This window comes from Phyllobates terribilis, unplaced genomic scaffold, assembly GCF_046119375.1.
Source record: "Phyllobates terribilis strain yellow unplaced genomic scaffold, ASM4611937v1 Scaffold_4__5_contigs__length_816908805, whole genome shotgun sequence".
NCBI classification, from domain to species: Eukaryota; Metazoa; Chordata; class Amphibia; order Anura; family Dendrobatidae; genus Phyllobates; species Phyllobates terribilis.
In genome coordinates, this window is record NW_027362764.1 from 494,717,117 (window position 1) to 494,734,031 (window position 16,915).

Below are 16,915 nucleotides of genomic sequence, written 5' to 3' on the forward strand. Positions count from 1 at the left end.
AATCTTAATGCTCGGGTGCTCGACCCGAGTAACGAGTACAATGTAAGTCATTGGGAAACTCAAGCATTTTTCCCACGGCCCCTCCCTCCCCCCCTCAGGAGGTCTGGAGGGGATCTAAAAATTGGTCAAATCGATGTAAACAGTGCTGAAATGACATGGGAACAGCATGGGGAAGACCCCTGGAAGCATCTCTAAATCCCAGGTCACTGCTGTGAACAATGTTGCCAGGGTATTAGCTAAAATAGATTTTCCTGGAAAAAATGTTAAGGAACATTCTTTCCAGGGTAATGACTTGTATATAAGGCAAAATAAATAACAAAAAACAAAAATACTTCTCCACACATTGGGCTGAAAGCAAAGGGGCCGAATAATATTGCACGTCTCACTTTTTCATTTTTTATTTTTTGTTAAAATGTTTAAAATATCCAATGTAGCATCGGCGTCTCTGCCCCCTGCCAGGCGGAGTAGCGCCGTCCCTCTCACCTCCCCGCTCCCCGCGCAGCGTCCTCCTGCGTTCCTCTTCCTGCTGCTACCGGCGCGCGCAGCTTCCCGGGCACTGTGCTTAGGGTGCGCGCGCGCTCCCTCTCTCTTAAAGGGGCCGCGCGCGCCGTCCTAAGGAGTCCCCAGCCAATAGCCGAGGGTCCTCCCATATATAAGGCACCTCCTCCAAAATGGAGGTGCCTGTGCAAAAGTTGATGCACAGCATACTTACTTCTGCTTCAGCCCTCAGGTCCAGTTGCCAGCCTGACTACTGTTCCAGTCCACCAGTCTGACTACTCTCCAGCCCGACAGTCTGCCTCCCGTTCTACCCGCCAGTCTGTCTATGGGCAAGTCCGCCTGCTTACCAGGAAGCACCTGGCAGTTATCTGCCAGCTACCTGCCGTGCCTGCTAGCTCGCTCACCTGGGAGCACTCGCCTGTTACCTGCCTGTTACCTGATAGCCTACCTGGAGGCTTCTGCTGTCACTTGCCGTGACCACCCGCCTGCTAACCTAGAGACTTCAGCCTGCTTGGCCGTCACTTACCGTAGCCTACCTGGAGGCTCTTGCTGTCACTTGCCGTGACCACCTGTCTGTTACCTAGAGACTTCTACCTGCCCTGCCGTCACGTGCCGTGACCACCTGTCAACTATCCTGAGACTTCTGCCTGCCTGTTATGTCCATCCTCTATACCGGTCAGTCCCAGTCTGCTAACCCGTGGGAGCCACCTACTCTCTTACAAGGTCGTCCCCAGAGTAGCACCTGGTCCCTCTGCTCGGTCCCTCCCTGGTCACGGAGTCGTTAGCCGCCGTACGACCAGGGTCGGTCTGAGTTGATGCTTAGTTGCGCCCCTCTGGGTCCCTCCTTGCACCGCGGCACAGAGGTTCCACCACCTGGATCCGTAACAGTTTGCTCAGGCCATGGAACCCAGTGGCCCCCATGCTCCTTCGCTTGCTGACCTGTACCAGGAGGTTTCTTGCAGAGATCCCAACAGGAAACCATCCTGACCTACCTGCGGTCTGTCAACACTCGCCTGGACATGCTGTCCGTACCACCTGTGTCCGCCCCTAGTCGAGGAACACCCGCTCCGGCAGCGCCGCTGCCCACCAGTACCACGGCATCCAACCCAGGACCCCGGCCTTCTGCACCTACTCATTTTGGAGGCGACTCAGCACTATCTCGGAGTTTCATAAACCAGTGCACCATGCATTTTGAATTTTTGGTACATCAGTTCATCTCCGACCGGGCCAAAGTGGCATTCATCATGTCCCATCTCACTGGGGAGGCAATGGCATGGCTAAATTCCCTGTGGGAGAGAAGGCATCCCCTGGTGTTTGACCTGTCATCTTTCCTCGCTGCTTTCCGGAAAGTCTTCGATGAACCAGGGTGAAAAACCTCTTCAGCCTCCTCTCTGCTACGTCTCCGCCAAGGGAGTCTCACCGTGGGCCAATATGCCATATGGTTCCCTACCCTCGCTTCTGAGCTTGCCTGGGGTAACGAGGCTCTGGTGTCTGTCTTCTGGGAGGGTCTTTCCGGTCCGATTAAGGATGAGCTAGCCGGTCGGGACATTCCTACCACCCTGGATGACCTGGTGTCGCTCGCTACTCGAATTGAGATCCGGTTCCAAAAACGCACCAAAGAGACCACCCGGGAGAGAAAGTTCCTCCGCCTTGCTCCTACTTTCCAGAGACCTGCCTCTCAACCAGTCACTCTGCGGGCGCACTCGCCCGAACCCATGCAGATCGACCAGACCAAGATGGTCAAATCTCGCCAAGAGTCACGTTGAGCCGAGGGGAGCTGTTTCTATTGTGGCAGTAAAGAGCACCTGATCCGTTCCTGCTTGGAGAGGCCGGGAAACTTCACTGTCTAGGACCGCTCAGAGAGGTCGTCCTAGGCAAAAGTAATCCCTCTCCATCCTTGACTTTGTCTGTCCCTATCTCCTGGGGAGAGAACCGTCTCTTTGAAATTGCTCATCTGGATTCTGGAGCTGCTGGAAACCTCATTTCCCAGTCCCTGGTAGAGAGATACCAAATTCCCTCCAAACCTCTGGCTGAACCACTGTCCGTCGCCTCCGTAGATGGAGGACTCCTTCCGGTGACCATCCTGCTCGTCACTGAGCCCCTAACCCTGCAGGTGGGAATGCTGCACTCGGAGGAGAAAATCTCCTTCCATGTGCTGTCTGGACTCTCTCACTCCCTATTGCTAGGTCTACCCTGGCTCCAGACACATGAACCCGTGCTGAACTGGCAATCCGGTGAAGTACTCCGGTGCGGGCAGGACTGCCATAGGACCTGCCTGATTCCGGTTCGCCCGACTCGTCCACCACCTACCCCAGCTAATTTACCCAGTCTACCGGCTCCATACTGGTCCTACGCGGATGTCTTCGGTAAAAAGGAAGCAGAGACACTGCCACCTCATAGGCCATATGATTGCCCGATCGACCTGGTACTTGGCGCCACTCCACCCCGTGGTCATATTTACCCGTTGTCGGCGGCCGAAACCCGGGCCATGTCTGAGTACATTGAGGAGAATCTGGCTAGGGGATTCATTCGGAAATCTACCTCCCGGCTGGAGCCAGATTCTTCTTTGTCAAGAAGAAGGATTGCTCGCTAAACCCTGTAGTGATTATAGAGGACTCAATCAGATCACAGTAAAAAAAAATATCCTCTGCCACTCATCTCCGAGTTGTTTGATTGCCTTAAGGGCGCCAGGATCTTTTCCAAGCTGGATCTACGTGGAGCGTATAATCTGGTCCGAATCCGTCAAGGAGATGAGTGGAAGACGGCATTCAATACCCGGGATGGTCATTATGAATACCGTGTGATGCCCTTCGGTCTCTGCAATGCTCCCGCTGTCTTCCAAGAATTGGTCAACGACATCTTCTGTGATCTTCTTTACTCCTGCATGGTGGTATACCTTGACGATATCTTGGTCTTCTCTCCGGATCTTCCCACACATCGGAGGGATGTTCGTCAGGTAATGCTTAGGCTCAGGCAGAATCACCTCTATGCAAAATACGAGAAGTGCCACTTCGAGCAGACCTCTCTTCCATTCTTGGGCTACGTTATCTCCCAGACAGGCTTACGAATGGATTCCGAGAAACTCTCTACTGTCCTAAAGTGGCCCCGTCTGGAGGGGTTGAAGGCGATTCAGCGGTTCCTGGCTTCGCCAACTATTATCGTCTCTTCATTCCGCACTTCTCTTCCCGGACTGCTCCAATATCTGCGCTCACCCGTAAGGGAGCAAATCCTAAGGTTTGGTCGCCCGAAGCTGAGGAGACCTTCCTCTCCTTAAAGCAAGCCTTCTCCTCTGCCCCAGTGCTGCACTGTCCGGACTGCAACAAACAATTCTTTCTGGAGGTTGATGCTTCCTCCTCCGGAGCCGGAGCAGTGCTCACCCAAAAGTCTTCATCCGGGAGAATGGTAACCTGCGGCTTCTTCTCAAAACTCTTCTCCTCCTCTGAGCGCAACTACTCCATTGGAGACCGATTATTGTTAGCCGTTAAATTGGCGCTGGAGGAGTGGCGCTACCTGCTTGATGGGGCTTTATACCCGGTGATCATCTATACGGATCACAAAAACCTGGCATATCTCCAGAATGCCCAAAGACTCAATCCGCGTCAGGCCCGGTGGTCTTTGTTCTTCGCCCGCTTCGACTTCGTCCTACATTTCCGCCCGGCGGACAAGAATGTCAAAGCCGACGCCTTGTCCTGATCCTTCCTGTCCTCCGATCAAGAGGAGGAGCCAATGCACATCATCGACCCCTCCAAAGGGATGAATGTGGCTCCCTTGGATCTGACTCATCCTCCACCCGGTAAGACGTTTGTAGCAGTACCAGATCGTGAGAAGATTCTTCGTTGGGGTCATTCTTCTAAACTTGCCAGCCATGCTGGTCAAAAGAAGACCTTCCTGCTCATCACCCGGCATTACTGGTGGCCTACCCTGCGCAAGGATGTGGTAGACTTCGGCTCAGCCTGTTTGTCCTGTGCCTGCAATAAAGTTCCCAGACACCTACCAGCTGGTCATCTCCTGCCTCTTCCCGTACCTGATGCCCCGTGGCAACACATTGCTATGGACTTTATTACAGATCTCCCTGTCTCTGCCGGTTGTACAGTCATTTGGGTGGTCGCCGACCGCTTTTCTAAAATGGCTCACTTCATCCCTCTGCCTGGCCTCCCGTCTGCATCAGAGCTAGCTAAGGACTTCTTCCTTCACATCTTCCGTCTCCATGGCCTACCCCTCAACATCGTGTCGGATCGAGGGGTTCAGTTCACCTCACGTTTCTGGAGAGATATGTGTAAGCTGCTGGATGTCACCCTGGATTTCTCCTCCGCTTACCATCCACAGTCCAATAGTGAAGTGGAGCGGATCAACTAGATCCTTGCCAGCTACCTCCGGCACTTTGTTAACGCTCACCATACTGATTGTGTGGATCTCCTACCATGGACCGAATTCTCCTACAACAACCATGAGAGTGAATCATCTTCCAAGTCACCATTCTTTATAGTCTATGGTCAACATCCCCGGATTCCGTTTCCCGTCTCCGCTTCTATGGACAACCCTGCCGCGGAGTCTCTGGTCAGCCAATTTTCCACCATTTGGGAGAGTACTAGGTCTGCACTTCTTCAGTCCTCCGAGCGGATGAAGAGATATGCTGACAAGATACGTCTGGATTCGCCTCAATTCTGTCCGGGAGACAAGGTTTGGCTCTCCTCCAAACATGTTCGGCTCAAAATACCCTCCTACAAGTTGAGCCCTCGGTTCATCGGTCCATTTGAAGTCCTTAAACAAATCAATCCAGTGGCCTACAAGTTAAAACTCCCAGCCACCTTACAGATTCGCAACTCCTTCCACTTATCTCTCCTCAAACCAGTTGTCTTTAATTCTTTTTCCAACAATCCAGGTTCTTCCTCTGCTCCGGTTTCCGCTGAGGACATTTTTGAGGTAGAGAATATTCTGGCTACCAAAAGGGTAAGAGGAAAAAACTTTTTTCTGGTGCATTAGAAGGGGTTTGGCCCAGAGGAGAGAATTTGGGAACCCAGAGAGAACATCCATGCCCCGCTTCTCCTTGAAAAGTTTCTTTCTGGCCTAAAAAAGGGGGGCGTAAAGGGGGGGGTACTGTAGCATCGGCGTCTCTGCCCCCTACCAGGTCCTCCCATATATAAGGCACCTCCTCCAAAATGGAGGTGCCCGAGCAAAAGTTGATGCACAGCATACTTACCTCTGTTTCAGCCCTCAGGTCCAGTTGCCAGCCTGACTACTGTTCCAGTCCACCAGTCTGACTACTCTCCAGCCCGACAGTCTGCCTTCCGTTCTACCCGCCAGTCTGTCTATGGGCAAGTCCGCCTGCTTACCAGGAAGCACCTGCCAGTTACCTGCCTGCTACCTGCCATGCCTGCTAGCTCGCTCACCTGGGAGCACACGCCTGTTACCTGCCTGTTACCTGATAGCCTACCTGGAGGCTCCTGCTGTCACTTGCCATGACCACCCACCTGCTAACCTAGAGACTTCAGCCTGCTTGGCCGTCACTTACCGTAGCCTACCTGGAGGCTCCTGCTGTCACTTGCCGTGACCACCTGTCTGTTACCTAGAGACTTCTACCTGCCCTGCCGTCACGTGCCGTGACCACCTGTCAACTATCCTGAGACTTCTACCTGCCTGTTGTGTCCATCCGCTATACCCGTCAGTCCCAGTCTGCTGATCCGTGGGAGCCACCTGCTCTCTTACAAGGTCGTCCCCAGAGTAGCACCTGGTCCCTCTGCTCAGTCCCTCCCTGGTCACGGAGTCGTTGGCTGCCGTACGACCAGGGTCAGTCTGAGTTGATACTTGGTTACACCCCTCTGGGTCCCTCCTTGCACCGCAGCACAGAGGTTCCACCACCCGGATCCGTAACATCCAATACAGTTTGTTCCACTTCATGATTGTGTCCCACTTGTTGATTCTTACCAAAAAAATTTGAATTTTATATCTTCATGTTTGAAGCCAGAAATGTGGCAAAAGGTAGAAAAGTTCAAGGGGGCCAATTACTTTCACAATGCACTGTACATTGCTACTGCAATATAACGTATCCATGTGAGATGGACAAATTTTCTTTTTCCTATATATTCTGTAAAGTTTGAAATGTGGATGTCCAGCAGGCTGCCCTCATAATTTATGGATGTCCAGCAGGCGGCCCTCACAATTTATAGAGTGCCAGAAGGCGGCCTCCACTATTTTTAGAGGGCCAGCAATCGTCTTGGGTTCAGATGAGACCAATGTAGAGCTTTTTTGGTAAAGCACAACATTCAGTTGTTTACTTTAAATGGAATGAGGCCCACAAAGAAAGGAACACAGTACTTATAGTCAAATTTGGTGGAGGTTCAAAGATATTTAGGGGTTGTTTTGCCGCCTCTGGCACTGGCTGCCTTGACTGTGTGCAAAGCATCATGAAATGTGAAGATTCCCATAGAATTTTGGGTTGCAATGCACTGCCCAGTCTCAGACAGCTGGGTTTGCCTCCTAGGTCATTGGTTTTCCAGCAGGACAATGACCCCAAACATACTTCAAGAAGCACCCAGAAATGGATGGAAACAAAGCACTGGAGAGTTCTGAAGTGGCAATTCCAGCTCCAGTAGTGTCAAGTCTCCCACCACTACCTCTTACATACAGAAACTGTAGAGAAACTGTGAATGATACATGAAATCATTACACTTTGTTAACTTTTATTAATTTCTGTCAAATTCGAAAAATTTCTGCCAACTTCCATGAATCTGTCAAGTATGATAAATTTCTGTCAACTTTCATGAATTTCTGAGTACAGATCACCTTAAAAATGATGAGTCGGTCAATGAGTGTGTGGAGAATATTAATCTAGTTATGGACTGTGGAAGACATGTATGTGATGACAATGAACACTCATTTCCAGCAGATGTTACTACCTAGCACCTTTCCCTATGCTAAATGCAGCTAACAGCGGTATCAATAGGGAATAGAATTTGTTATGTTTGCTTGCAGCTTCAAAAAGTATAAGGCAATAGTCCCCGGCTGGATGCATGCAATACGCTATCCATAGTGCGATAGCTCACCCGTACACAAATTACAGATAAGAGAGGGAATATTGTAGAATATAGAATAGATTTTAACTGCCCGAAGGTTTTTTTTCAGTGACAGCACCAAACTGTGAAGGAATGCAAGCATTATATTAAAAAATATGAATCTGTCAATGATTTTTGGAAAAAAGCAATCAAGTTATAGACAGTGTATGAGATATATGCAACCAGAATGAACACTCATTTTCTGCTGATGATACCTAGCACCTGTCCCTATTCTAAATGCAACTCACGGTGGTATCAATAGGGAATATAATTTTTTATTTTTTTGTTTGCTTGCAGAATGGAGTATAAGGCAATAATCCCTGGCTGGATGTGTGTAATACGCTATCCATAGTGCGATAGCTCACCCGTACACAAATTGCAGCTAAGAGAGGTAATATTGTAGAATATAGAATAGATTTTAATTGGCTCCGAAGCTTTTTTTGGTATGTGGCAGCACCAAATTGTGAGCGAACACAAGCAACCCTGCCTGCTTTAATTAATTTCTAAGTACAGAACATCAATAAACATTATGAATCGGTCAATGAGTTTATGGAAAAAAAATCTATCTAGTTATGGACTGTGGAAGAGATGTATGAGACCAGAATGAACACTCATTTCCTGCTGATCTTGCCTAGCACCTGTCCCTATTCTAAATGCAGCTAATAGTGAATTCAACAGGGAATAGAATACATTTTTTTTTTGGTTGTAGCAGCAAGTGGGCAATAATCCCTGTCTGGATGTGTGTAATACACTATTCATAGTGCGATAGCTCATCCATACACGAATCTCAGATAAGAAAGGTAATATTTTAAAATCAAAAATAGATGTTAACCGCCCCCGAAGGTTTTTTTTTGGGTATGTGGCAGCACCAAACTGTAGAGGAATGCAAGCAACCCTGCCGGCTTTGATGAATTTCTGATTGCAGATATAAAAAAACATGAATCTGTCAATGATTTTTTGTAAAAAGCAATCCAGTTATGGACTGTGGAAGAGATGTACGCCACCGGAATGAACACTCATTTCCAGCTGATGATATCTAGCACCTGTCCCTATTCTAAATATAGCTAACAGAGGTATTAATAGGGCATAGAATTTTTTTTTTTCTTCGGTTGCGGCAGCACGGATTATAAGGCAATAATCCCTGTCTGGATGCGTTTAATACGCTATCCATAGTGCGATAGCTCACTCATACATGAATTTCAGATAAGAGAGGTAATATTGTAGAATATAGAATCGATTTGAATTGTCTTTACCATTATTAAGGAGAATTTCTGCCAACTTCGATGAATCTGTCACGTATGATAAATTTCTGTCAACTTTCATGAATTTCTGAGTACAGATCACCTTAAAAATGATGAATCGGTCAATGAGTGTATGGAAAATATTAATCTAGTTATGGACTGTGGAAGACATGTATTTGACGACAATGAATACTCATTTCCAGCAGATGTTACTACCTAGCACCTTTCCCTATTCTAAATGCAGCTAACAGCGGTATCAATAGGGAATAGAATTTGTTTTGTATGCTTGCAGCTTCAAGAAGTATAAGGCAATAGTCCCCGGCTGGATGCATGCAATACGCTATCCATAGTGCGATAGCTCACCCGTACACAAATTGCAGATAAGAGAGGTAATATTGTAGAATATAGTATAGATTTTAACCAACCCGAAGGGTTTTTTTTTGGTGACAGCACCAAACTGTGAAGGAACGCAATCATTATATTAAAAAATATGAATCTGTCAATGATTTTTGGAAAAAAGCAATCAAGTTATAGACAGTGTAAGAGATATATGCGAACAGAATGAACACTCATTTTCTGCTGATGATACCTAGCACCTGTCCCTATTCTAAATGCAGCTCACGGTGGTATCAATAGGGAATATAATTTTTTTTATTTTTTTGTTTGCTTGCAGCAATGAGTATAAGACAATAATCCCTGGCTGGATGTGTGTAATACGCTATCCATAGTGCGATAGCTCACCCGTACACAAATTGCAGCTAAGAGAGGTAATATTGTAGAATATAGAATAGATTTTAATCGGCCCCGAAGGTTTTTTCGGTATGTGGCAGCACCAAACTGTGAGCGAACACAAGCAACCCTGCCTGCTTTAATTAATTTCTAAGTACAGATCATCGTTAAACATTATGAATTGGTCAATGAGTTTATGGAAAAAATCAATCTAGTTATGGACTGTGGAAGAGATGTATGAGACCAGAATGAACACTCATTTCCTGCTGATCTTGCCTAGCACCTGTCCCTATTCTAAATGCAGCTAATAGCGGAATCAACAGAGAATAGAATAGATTTTTTTTTTTGGTTGTAGCAGCAAGGGGGCAATAATCCCTGTCTGGATGTGTGTAATACGCTATTCATAGTGCGATAGCTCATCCGTACATGAATTTCAGATAACAGAGGTAATATTGTAGAATATAGAATCGATTTGAATTGTCCTTACCATTATTAAGACTGTTATTGCGTGTGCAGTAAGTTCAAGGGCTGCCAAAAATTAGGATGCACTCCAATACCACTTTGAAGAGAAGTAGTCAAGGGCCTAAGAAAAATTGTATTCAAAATTATTAAGGAGTGGGTCTCCTAGACTGTTATTGTCTATGCAGTAAGTTGACGGGCTGCCAAAAATCAGGACACACTCCAATACCATTTTGAAGAGACAAAGTGAAGGGCATCAGAAAATTGTACTAAAAATTATTAGGGAGTGGGTTTCCTAGAGAGATAATGCCCATGCACTAAGTGCAAGGGCTGAGAAACATTTACGCACGGGGGGTATACATATATATTTTATAGAATGTTAGAGGACGGCCTTTAAAAATAGTTCCTAAGGGCATCATAAACACTAGTCATGGGTGAGCACTAAAATGCTCGGGTGCTCGATGCTCGGGTCAAGCTAATTGGAATGCTCGGGTGCTCGACTCGAGCAACGAGCCGAATGTAAGTCTATGGGAAACTCGAGCATTTTTCAGGTGGCTCCCCCTGGTGGTCTGCAGAGGGCCTAAAAATAGCCCAAATAGATGGGAACAGTGCTCAAATGACATGGGAACAGCATGGGGAAGACCCTTGGAAGCATTTCTGACTCCCAGGTCACTGCTGTCAACAACGCTGTCAGAGGTATTAGGCCACTTTTACGGACTCACAATAAAACATACAAAAACGAAACCAAAATGGATTTTCCTGGGAAATATGTTTCCAGGGTAATGATTTGTATATAAGGTAAAATAAATATACAAGAACAAAAATGCTCCTTCACACCTTGGGCTATGTTCACACGTAGCGTTTTTGCACTTTTGCATTGCTTTCAACCAAGACAAATGCATTCACTGGTAAATGTCATTTTAACATTTTACAACCTTATCTGGCCATGTGGTGTGTGACACATCCTCAGACATATCCTGTTTCATTTATGATGGAGGGACTCTGAAAGTCACAAAGCCTATTTTTATAGGGCCATCAGGCAGCCCTTACTATTCTTAAAGGGCCAGCAGTCGGCCCTCGCTATTGTTAGAGAGCCATCAGCCGGCTATGCTTTGTTGTTCCCATTATTAACGAGTGGGTCTCCTATACTGTTATTGCATATGCAGTGACTGCAAGGGCAGCCAAAAATTTGGAGGCACTCCAATGCCCCTTGCAAGACACGTAGAGGTCGGAGAACCTCCTAAAAACAATGTTCCCATTATTAGGAAGTGGGTCTCCCATAGTGTTTGCCTATGCAGTGAAAGCAAAAGCTGCCAAAAAATTGGAGGAACTCCAATCCCCCTTGCAAGACACGTAGAGGAGGTGATATGGTAGATATGGTGGTGAATGATATGATGATGGAGGATGAGAAGAAGAAGGAGGACAAGAGCAAATAGACAAAATCAGGAAGCGTATACCCATGTCTGGGTGTGAAGACAGAGATGCATGGGAATAGAATTAGACCTCCCAAAAAAAGACACTGTTTTTGAGTTTAGGTTACGCTCCTATTATTCGGTGGTGTTGAGAAGTCTGGCCCAATCCAGCCCTTGTTCATTTTATATGAGTCAGCCTGTCAGCATTTTCAGTTGACAGGCAGATGCGCCTATCGGTTATAATTCCACCGGCTCTAAAAACCCGCTCTGATAAAAAGCTAGCGGCAGGGCATAACCAGTAATTGTAAGGCACAGAGGAATCATGGAGGACGTTGGTACGGTCGGCAAGGTACTCCCTCACCATCTTCCCAAACTTTGCACTCCTTGTGAGAATACCCCACACCTCAGGGCCTGTAAGATGGGAGGGTCTGAGAAAACTGCCCAAGAACTTTTACAGAGTTCCCCTGCCTCTGCTGGATTGAAGTTGTGTCTCTCTCGCCTGTACTCCTTGGTTGTCCAACGAACTGTGACCTCTGCCGCCAACATTTTCAGATGGGAATTTTTTTAATAATTCAGCAATAAGAGCCTTCTGGTACTGTCCCATTTTAGTAGACCTGTTCACCTCGGGAATAAGAGATAGAAATTTCTCCTTGTAGCGTGGGTCTAGAAGTGTCACCAACCAGTAAGGACTGTCACCCAAAATTTGGAGAACGCGAGGGTCATGGCAAAGGCAGCGTGACATAAACTCAGCCATGCGTGCCAGACTGCTAACAGACAAGACTCAAGTGTCCTCACCAAGAGGATGACTGACCATGCTCTCCTCCTCCTCCTCCCTGTCCTAAGGCAATCCACGCTATGACAGTTGTGCAGGTAGTACTGTCTATAGCGCATGAAACTAGCTCCTCCTTTTCCTCATTGTCACCCAATCCACGTTGGGATGAGATGAGGCTGGGCTGTGTGTAATCACACTGTATGTTTCCTTGCTCCATCTCATCGTGCTTTGCCTGCAATGCATCCTCTTTGATTGTGAGCAGAGAGCGCTTTAGAAGACAGAGAAGTGGGATGGTGACACTAATTATGGCGTCATCGCTGCTCACCATCTTGGTGGAGTCCTCAAAATTTTGAAGGATGGTACATATTTCTGACATACATTTCCACTACTGAGGTCTTATGTGTGCAATCTGAAATGAATACCGAGGGCCTTGTAGATGCTGGTAGTCAACAGCTGCCCTCTTCTGCTCACAAATTCTTCCCAACATTTTCAATGTAGAGATACAATGCGTGGGAACATCACACACCAGTCGGTGAGCCAGAAGCTGCAAACGCTGCTGAAAAACACGGCAAGGGCAGTGGAAGCTGTAGGTGATTTTCAAAAATGTGCACACAGGCCGCGTACTTTGACAAGCAGATCCGACAGCTCCGGGTAGGTTTTAAGAAATCGCTGAACCACGAGGTTAAGCACATGGACCAGGCATGCTACGTGTGTGAGCTCACCTCACCTCAGAGCAGCCACCAGTTTCCGGCCATTGTCAAACATGACCATGCCTGGCTGTAGGTTCAGCGGTGTCAGCCATGGATCGGCCTGCTCTTTCAGAGCTCTTCAGCGTTGTGTGGTTTGTCATCTAAGCATATTAGCTTCAGCACAGCCTGTTGCCACTTTGCCGAGGTAGTGCTGCATTCCTTCCAGCTTGCGGCTGATGTGTTCATTTCGGAGATGGATGCTGAAGAAGAGGAGAAGGTGCAGGAGCTGTAGAATGTGGGGGCAACCCAGATTGACCTAGGGCCCGCAATCCTCGGCGTCAGGAGGACGTGTTCCGTCCCAAAGTCCGACTGGGTCCTGGCTTCCACTATGTTAACCCAGTGTGCCGTCAGAGAGATGTACCATCCCTGCCCACCAGCACTTGTCCACGTATCGGTGGTTAGGTGGACTTTCCCAGTTACTGCGTTGTTAAGAGCAGTCGCAAAATGTGTGAATTTAGTAGTGTGGCCTGTGGGGCGTTGTCTGCGTATTTTCGCTTGCATTCCAAGGACTGGGGTAGGGATAACTGAATGCTGCGCTGGGACAAGGATGTGGACGTGGTTGCTGATGGTGCTAGTTGCTAGTGTGCAATGACAGGTGCAGGGTAGGAGGCATCTTCGCATGCGCCATGGACAGAGAATTGACGTGCACGGATAACAGTGAAAAAAGGAGTGTCTGCCACCCGCAGACACTGTTCCTGGACCCTGGGGTTTGGCCCACTTAGGCTGGTGCTTTGCAGCCATGTGCCTGATCATGCTGGTGGTCAGGCTGCTAATTTTGCTACTCCTGCTTATGCTGGCCTGACAGGTGGTGCAATTGGCTTTTTTGAGGTTATCGGCAGAGTCTTTGAAAAACAACCAGACTCGGGAAGACCTAACAGTTTTACTGGCAACTCCCATCGTATTAATGTTACGTGGCTCGGTTGCCCGCCTTCTGTCTGCGGCCACCACACAGCTTCTTTCTGCCTGTTGTGGTGCTACGCATCCCTCCCCCTGTATGCTGCTGTCCTCACTCTGTATGTCCCCCTGCCAGGTTGGGTCAGGTACTATATCATCCACCACCTCATCTTCCACTTCCGCACACTGGTCCTCCTCTTAACTTTCTGGCAATTGTGTCTCATCATCGTCCACCTCTTGTGACAGTTTCCCACCATCGCCTTCGTGTGACCATGGCTGCTCAAATATTGGGGCATCTCTACATGCGATCTCCTCTTGCCCTGCTTCAAGTGGACCGGGCGAGAGGCCCGAATCTATACATGGAAAAGTGAACAGCTCTTCGGAGTGTTCAAGTGTGGGATTAGTTGTCTCCAGGCACTCGGCATGGTGGGAGGAAGGAGGATCATGGTGAGGAATATGCAGTCCAGACTTACAGCTACTGAGACTTGACCATATGGAAGACAGGGTGGTGGTGGTGGCTAAGTGACTGAAGGATTATCTGCTATCCATCTAATAACATTTTCACACTGCTCTGTGTTCAAAAGTGGTGTTCTGTGGTCCCCTATTAATTGGGACAGGAAGGTCGAGTGAGAAGATGTGGGTGTTTGTTGTGGCACAATTTAATCTAGTCCACGGCCTTGGTCTCATCCTCTGCATTCACCATCATCACAATCACATACACTTCCCCGTCTCTTGCAACGAGCTTTGCCCATTTAAATGGAGGACAATATTATCCACGTTCACTACAAATGGCTGGATTTGAACCACAGTGATATGTGATACGTGTGACAGAAAACCACAGTTTTAAATAGCTGGCCTGTAGGTAACTATTTTTAACCTCGACCTCGTGTCAATAACTTTGCTGACACACTGCAACACAATTTCAATGGAGGCCAGAAATGGCAGAATTTTCAGCGCACTTATATGTGATCCGTGTGATGGACAAACCACAGTTTTAAATAGATGGATTTTTAGAGCTGTAATATGGAAAGGATCTGGCTGTATTCTGCAGTGCCAGCAAGCAAATGGAGCAGAAAAACGGTGTTCTCTGGATTGCTTTTTAAGCAAATAATGAGAATTAAGATCCAAAAAAACATTACTCCTGGCCCCTGATACCTGGGGCTATTTCTAGAAATATCTGTAAAAGCACCATCAGCAGACAGAACTGCAATGAACCCTCTTGCTATGTGCAATGCGGTCTGCCACATACACTGCCTGCCTGCCTAGCACTGATATCTATGCAGCTGAATTAGTCCTCAGAAGGACTGTTAGTTGAGATTGATATGTGAATAATATATCCTGGTATACCTACACTAACTAAGAAACAAGCAAATCTCTCCCTAGCTCAGCAGCACCTCTCCCTACACTGCTTGATTCCGGAGTAGACTGTGACGAGCATGGCGGTGCCAGGTTTGATATACAGTGGTGGTCAAAAGTATTGGCACCCCTGCAATTCTGTCAGATATTACTCAGTTTCTTCCTGAAAATGATTGCAATCACAAATTCTTAGGTACTATTATCTTCATTTAATTTGTCTTCAATGAAAAAACACAAAAAGAATTGTCCTAAAGCCAAATTGGATACAATTCCACACCAAACCTAAAAAAGGGGGTGGACAAAAGTATTGGCACTGTTTGAAAATTCATGTGATGCTTCTCTAATTCGTGTAATTAACAGCACCTGTAACTTACCTGTGGCACCTAACAGGTGTTGGCAATAACTAAATCACACTTGCAGCCAGTTAACATGGATTAAAGTTGACTCAACCTCTGTCCTGTGTCCTTGTGTGTACAACATTGAGCATGGAGAAAAGAAAGAAGACCAAAGAACTGTCTGAGGATTTGAGAAACCAAATTGTGAGGAAGCATGAGCAATCTCAGGGCTACAAGTCCAGCTCCAAAGACCTGAATGTTCCTGTGTCTTCCGTGCGCAGTGTCATCAAGAAGTTTAAAGCCCATGGCACTGTGGCTAACCACCCTAGATGTGGACGGAAAAGAAAAATTGACGAGAGATTTCAACGCAAGATTGTGCGGATGGTGGATAAAAAACCTCGACTAACATCCAAACAAGTTCAAGCTGCCCTGCAGTCCGAGGGTACAACAGTGTCAACCCGTACTATCCGTCGGCGTCTGAATGAAAAGGGACTGTATGGTAGGATACCCAGGAAAACCCCACTTCTTACCCCGAGACATAAAAAAGCCAGGCTGGAGTTTGCCAAAACTTACCTGAGAAAGCCTAAAACGTTTTGGAAGAATGTTCTCTGGTCAGATGAGACAAAAGTAGAGCTTTTTGGCAAAAAGCATCATCATAGAGTGTGCAGGAAAAAAAAAGAGGCATTCAAAGAAAAGAACACGGTCCCTACAGTCAAACATGGCGGAGGTTCCCTGATGTTTTGGGGTTGCTTTGCTGCCTCTGGCACTGGACTGCTCGACCGTGTGCATGGCATTATGAAGTCTGAAGACTACCAACAAATTTTGCAGCAAAATGTAGGGCCCAGTGTGAGAAAGCTGGGTCTCCCTCAGAGGTCATGGGTCTTCCAGCAGGACAATGACCCAAACCACACTTCCAAAAGCACTATAAAATGGTTTGAGAGTAAGCACTGGAGACTTCTAAGGTGGCCAGCAATGAGTCCAGACCTGAATCCCATAGAACACCTGTGGAGAGATCTCAAAATGGCAGTTTGGAGAAGGCACCTTTAAAATATCAGGGACTTGGAGCAGTTTGCCAAAGAAGAATGGTTTACAATTCCAGCAGAGCATTGTAAGAAACTCATTGATGGTTACCGGAAGCGGTTGTTCGCAGTTATTTTGGCTAAAGGTTGTGCAACCAAGTATTAGGCTGAGGGTGCCAATACTTTTGTCTGACCAATTTTTGGAGTTTTGTGTGAAATGAACAATGATTTGATTTTTGCTTCATTCTCTTTTGTGTTTTTTCCTTGCAAGCAAATTAAATGAAGATAATAATACCAAAGAATTTGTGATTGCAATTTTCAGGAAGAAACTGAGTATTATCTGACAGAATTGCAGGGGTGCCAATACTTTTGGCCACCACTGTAGACCTGATGACACTG